This window comes from Urocitellus parryii, chromosome 5, assembly GCF_045843805.1.
Source record: "Urocitellus parryii isolate mUroPar1 chromosome 5, mUroPar1.hap1, whole genome shotgun sequence".
In the NCBI taxonomy this organism is placed as follows: Eukaryota; Metazoa; Chordata; class Mammalia; order Rodentia; family Sciuridae; genus Urocitellus; species Urocitellus parryii.
Window position 1 is genome coordinate 109609342 of NC_135535.1, and position 6848 is coordinate 109616189.

The window sequence follows — 6848 nt, forward strand, 5'->3', positions numbered from 1 at the left end:
TGAGGATTTGCTTCATGCCAGAATGTTGAGAACACCACCACCAAGCCAACTGGAAACTCTTACGTTCCTCTGCGGACTCAATGAGAGTTCCAGAGCTCTGGAAAGTTGTTAGAAATACAAAAGCACTCAGAGGGTACCCAAGAAAGCTCGTCTCAAGTTTGAGGTTTTCCAACTGCCTCATGGAAAGAGCACATACAGGGCAGTGAGATGTGTCGCTGGTCAGCTGTGTGGGCTGCAGCACTTGCTGTATCTGTTCTTGGCCTACAGGAAGCACCCATTGCTCTGAACGGAGAAGTACAGTGGTGTGGCTGGATGGCCTCTGGAGTGCCATTAACAGACAAAGCCCTGGCGGTGTAGAGTGAACAGATGAGGAAGAGGTGGGAGAGAGGTGGCCTGCTCTTGGTCACGCCCAAGCCCAAGAGAATTACAAGGACGAAGAAGAGTGGCAGTCAAAGGCCCTGGAAGTTCCCAAGAGGCCAGCAGACTTCCCTTGGTAGAAATCCACCCCTGGTTGTCCAAGAATGGTAGATGTCAACAAGAAATAGGACAAAGGGAATGTCTAGCATCCTTATAACCTTAACAACCATATTGCTGTGATTTCAATGAGCTCCCCCAAAGTTCATGTATTAGAAACCAAATTGGTATCTGGAGGTAGGGCCTTTGGGAGGTAATTAGGATCAGATGAAATCATGAGGGTAGAACCCCCACAATGGCATTAGTAGCTTTTTAAGGAGACCAGAGCTAGCCTGCTTGCTATCTTTCCAGTGATGCATCCCCACATTATGATGAAAAAAGGAAGCCCTCACCAAAGGTTAAGCAGATGCCAGTACCATACTCTCAGATGTCCCAGTCCTCAAAATCATATTTTTTTTTTTAAAAAAACCTCTGTACTTTATAAATACCCATACTCAAGGGTTTTGTTACAGCTATAGAGAATGGGCTGAGACACACATTAAATGAAGTTTCTTGAGTTCGACAGGGAATATCTTCATCTGAACTTCCCCAATGAACAGTTTGAATCTTACTGCTTGCAACTCAGGTTAGAATTAAACTGGAAAACAACCTTTAATAGCTAGAAAGAAAATGAAATTCTATAGTAATGTCAAAATGGCTATTCAGCCACTCTCTTCTGAATACCCAGCACTTGTCCCAGGAAAAAAGATGGGTTGAGAAACTGAAGTCCAAGGCCAGCTGGGACCAGGACCTAGCCATCCCTTTGCCAGGGTGTAACTCACCAGCCTCCACCAAGGGCAGTTGTAGCTCAGGTCTCACGTGAGGAATGCAAAGATCAGTAATCAGATGAGAGCCACTAGGGAAGGAGCCATACAATGGGCAGGGGCAGGGGCAAGCAGGGACAGGCAGGGGCAGGGACTCCCCAGAATCTGGAGATTAGCATTGCAGGTTTCTGGCATCCAAGCCACTCCCAGAAAAGAGTGAGTTGGCGTCATCAGGAGGTATTACCTGAGGCCCAGTGATAACATCAGTGACTCACCCACCTTATCAAGTGGACTGAAGCTTCTAGTTTGTAATCTGGCTGCATGGGTAGTTGCCCCCCACCCCACAAACAAAACAAAACAAAACAAAACATGTCAACAACTCCTTGTTCTGTAAGGACACAGAATCACACGATCTTTCAGGTTAGGACTTGTTTTTTTATGCCACTATCAATTGTTGCAAGACAGGTATATTCCATTCTTAGGACTGCTGGCCTATAAATAAGTTGACAATGGCCACAGAATTTATGTCAAGGTGAGTTTATTGTCCAAATAGCATAACCTAATTGCACCCAAAACCAATTTCAAATCCATCTTCAAATCCATCTTTAAACTAGTCAAAAGAACAGGTTATTACTTTTTAAAATCACTTAACACTGAACAGATAAGACTGCTTAAAAGGCAGCTGACTTTTATCATGTCACCATCATAGTCAATACATTTTTTTCCATACTTCCTAAAACACTTTTTTTTGTTCACACTCATCATGCTACGTTAGCACTTTCTAGCATCCCGACCAAATAAACACCCACACCTCTTATAGAGTACATTGTGAGAGAATAACATTGACTTGATATGGCATCACACTCGTTTTAAAGCAAATTAAAAAAAGAAAGAATAATCCAAGACAAGAAACTATATCAGAGAGAGAGAGAGAGAGAGAGAGAGAGAGAGAGAGAGAGAGAGAGGTCTGAGGTACATGGTACAAGGGTAATGAACATAATGGAAAAAATCCAATGGCCTGGTGGAGTTGCTGGGGATATAAGAGTTGGCCAGCAATAAGAACTAAACCAATTAAAAATAAGAAACTTTTTTTTTTTTTCCCCAAGGACAGGCACCTGTCAAAATATATTGGACACTGTAATGGCTATAGTCAGTAAGGCACTTTTTTCCCCAAAGTGAGCTGCAGGCAAAGGATGCACCCTGCAGCTACCGTGTAGCTGTATACATCTGCTGATGGCTTCTTAAAACCTGAGCCAAGAACAGGGTTGACAGCCCAGCCAAGTTCAAAAGCAGAGACGCACAAGTGTAGGAGGATAGTTCTGGCTGAAGTGACTATTCTGGGTTGTTTAGAATCCAGAATCATCAAGAGTCACGGGGTCTGGGGAAGTCATAAACATCCTCTCAGATCTTCCTACCCTATTTTGTACAAATGGATGACTGCACCGCAGCTCTTGAAAACGGCTCCAAGTCCGCACCAGTGTAAGCTGTGCTCAATCTATACCTAGAGAGGGTTTGTTGGCTGACGGGGACTTCACTGTCTCAGCATCCATTTCCCCTTTAAAGCTATTCCCAAGGATGGACTGTCTCAAAGATAAACAAAGAGGAATCCTTTTGGCTTAGAAGTTAACCTGCTTACTCAGACTTCCTCCTTCTTCCTACCTGCCATTTCCACACTATCAATATATTACCTGCTTGAACTAGAAAATTAATATTTACAGGACATAAGGTGCAAGTCTATCTCTTCTCCCAGCGCTGTCCTCTGTGGCCCATGGAGAGAAAATCCCCCTGCCCTCTTTGAGAAACTCATCCAGCTCACCTGTCAGTCCTACAGCTCCCAAGGCTCAGCATGGAGAGACTGTGGGAAAGCCCCAGAGCTCCCTCTGAGATATCACCTATCCTGCTAGCACAGGGAGGCAGAGTGAGGCAGGCTGCAGAAGCTCCACGGACGACCCTGCCCTGGCTGACAGAGGCAAGACGGACCCTCCAGTAGAGAGCACGCAGACCAAGGGTGCTCTTGACTAAAAGACCCATTGTGCTCTTCAGTGGGGTCCCGGGACAGTTCAAAATGAAGAAACCTCTAAGAACAGCCCCTCTGGAAGGAGCTTGTGCCTCTCAGCACGTGGGACATTCAGCCGGGAGAACCTCCCCCTTGCGTCCTGCAGGATTCCTGGCTGTTATGAATCTGCATGGAATTTTCTTATGCTTAGCATATATTTTTGGCATACGAAGATCTCTTCCCCTGACAATTTGGTCAAAACAGGGAAAGGATTAAAATTTGGCAGGCTGGGGGAACAACTTCGTCCCCACTGATGGAGGAAAAACAACAAAAGAGGAATAAAGAAGAATAGACGGTAAGGTAGGAAAAGAATAAATCTGGAATCCCTTTATCGGGTGGTGAGAAAGAGGGAAAGAAAGGTGGGGGAAAGGAAGTTCAAATCAATCCATGGGGAGAATTGAACCCCTCTGGGATAAAAGCTCCTACCAAGGAGTTCAAATCCAAGAAGGGGGTTCCAGTTACTTCAATGAATCCAGGATTCCTTCTTTTGTGTCAGAAAAGCCAAACAGCCCCATACCTACTATCACAGTAGGCCCCAGGGATGGGAAAGGGGAAAAGTGTCCAGTGTCACCTGGGCTCAAGGAAAAGTGGACAGTTACAGACTGTGGATAGAGTCTCAGGGCCTATTCCTTCCTTATTTGTCAGGTCCTGTCATCTGCTGCTTTGTTTAAGACCACGGTTTGGTCATTGTTAAATGAAGGTGCACCTTGTTTTCTCATTGGGCTTTAAGTCTCCTGGTTCTAGGGAACAGCTCCCCATAGAGGACTGGCTAACTACTGGCTGCTCAATTTTCCTCTCCAAAACTTCTGAATTTACCACCCACTGACCCACCAGAAATTCCCTCTCATTTCAGGATTGCATTAACTCACAAATTCCTGAACCCTCCACGACACACTTCCCGAGAGACTGGATCACCTGGAATTCACCTCGACAGAGAAGCAGCCTCCTCGCCTCCTTTCCACTTCCAGCCCTGACTCGTCATACCTGTTTTTCCCACCATGCCATTTCAATGTGATTCAGAACCTGCAAACCATTGAGTGCCACCAAGGGAGAGGACCTGGCCCCTGCACGGTGCTTGCCTGGCCACAGCCAAGAACAGAGGTGAGAGAAGGAAGCACCATAGATACCGCCAGCCCTAGACTCATCCGCCCACAGATTCAGATCTTACTCCTGGGGGGGTCCATGCCAGGGAAGGGGAAAGACAGAGGAGGAAGTGAGAAACTTCCAAGATGAAGGGGCCTTAAGTCGACGAAGGCTCTGCTTCTGAAAGGTCTACAAGAAGAGGATCTCCAAACAGCCTGCTGGAGTTTGTTTTCATTGTTTCCTGACACCTGGTGCCTTGTGGGAACCGAGTTCCTAGTCCATGGCATGATGTTCGGGTTGAATGTCTGCCATGAGGGGGAGGGAGGGAGGATCCCTGGGTTCAATGTATTTTTTCCATCATGGTGAGGATACCGGAGTCAAAATGGGAGCCTGGTGACTTTTAAAACTGAGAAGGTCCCCAGGCGTGAGACCTGGGGGCCAAATCTTTCCTGCCTTCCTGAAGGGGCCTTCGGCTGCCCCTCCTGCCTGCTCTACTCCTCACGAGAGTGGGCTCCCAATCAGAAGCTGTACGGTTGTGAGGTATTATGGAAACAAAAAAATGTGAACCATTGTCCTTTGTACTTATTGATTTTTGTCCAGTAAACCTGAGGTAAAGAATATTCTGTCTTTGAAGAATGTGATCAGAGGAAACCAAACCAAATCACCCCCCCCCCAAAAAAAAAAAAACCAAAAGAGAAAAAAGAAAAAAAAAAAAAAACAACAACCAACCATGAATCTGCTACCCGAAGAAAACAAACTATGGAAGGGCTTTTCCAGTACGAAGAACTCATATCTCAACCACCTACTTCAGGACTTGGAATTTAAGCAGTAAAATAATATATTATAAAAATGTTTATAAAATAGCAGCACACTCTGTGAAACATTACAGCTAGGTACTGTTAATGTGAATAAGGATGAATGATCTTAGCTTTTTAGCAGCGCAAAAAAAAAAAAAATAACAATAAACTGAATGAAATAAAATGAAAGATAAGAGACCCTTAGATGTTTCTCCATCTTCAACCCTCATACTATGAAACAAGGCAGAATCTGCACATAATTCTTCAAAGCAGCCCTGTTCTGATTTTGTTTTTTTTTTTTTTACTTAAAAAAAAGACAAATCTTTTAACAAATAGCTTCATTACCTGTCAATTACAATTGTGCAAAAAAAAAAAAAAAAAAAAAAAACAAACCCCTCTGCTAACTGAATGCCTCTAAGAAGTGGAGGGGGGGGCGGATTCAAGTACACTGAATACAACTTTGCAATAAAATTAACAAAAAAACAGAAAAGGGAACAAAATGCCACACCCTGATGTTTGGCTGTCTATCTGTCTTTGCACCAGCAATTAACTTTCATGTCCAAAGGAGAAGTATATATAGATGGGAATTCAGATCCTTCTATGCCATCAAATGGTAACAGACCTTTGTTTTTAGGCTTTTCTGAGGAATGATGTGATGGGAATGTTAGCAGAAAGAGTTGTCTCTTGAGCCCTGGCAGGGGTACTAGAACTATGTACCAGAAAATGCCAGATTCCAGAAATGAAGAGTAACCGGACTTGGGGCAGGAAGGGAAGGGGCAAAAAAGAGAAGAGGGAAGGAGTATTCAGCACAATTTGCATAAACCATCCCATCTATCCCCCGGGAACAATTTTTCAAAGTGCTTTGCGAATGGAATGGTTTATAACAATGCTAAACTGTGGACCAGACATGCCAATCAGCACCAAAAATTATTATTTTTTTTTTCTAATAAGGGATGCCAAGGTCACCTCACCCTCTTCCATAACATAGAAGATTCCATTCTAGATCCCGCCCTTGGTCTCCATCTGCCTCCATTTCAGATGAGTTTTGGTTATGGACCATAGCGAAATTTCCTCATTAGATAACAATATAGTGGTGTCTGCAATGAACCATGTTTGGAAGAAGAAGCAGAAAGTCACCCAACACGAAACCCAGAAGCCAATCACCTGTGTCCAATTGGCAAAACCCAACACCTCTTTTAGGTAGCAGCTACTGTAGGTAAGAGTAGGTAATATAGAGATCCAACATTGTTCCTGTCTTAGGAACATGCGGTTAGGCGTGAAGGTGCTTCTACCTCCAAAATGGTCCAATTGTGTTGACAGGTTGCTTTGTACCCCCTCCCCATCATGCTTTCTTGTTTCTAATTCCTTCTTGAGTTCATTGCTTCGAAATCTAATCATGCCATAAATGGCATGCACAGTTCCTTGCGATTCCACTAAAAGGGGCACATGCACTAGTTCATAACAAGTAAAACAGAGTCTTCTCTAATTTGTTCCCATGTTGCAGGCTAGCTACTTTGTAGGTTTTCCTGTAAGCATTTTACTATTGCTTTTACATAATCAAATGATAACTTCGCATATACAAGGGATTCCCTTATGTTGTACTTTGAATAGTCACGAAATGCTTTTTAATTATTCCGTTGTTATAGGACCTTTTTCTCTCACTTCTAAAAGATCTTTAAATATGATCTAGGTGGG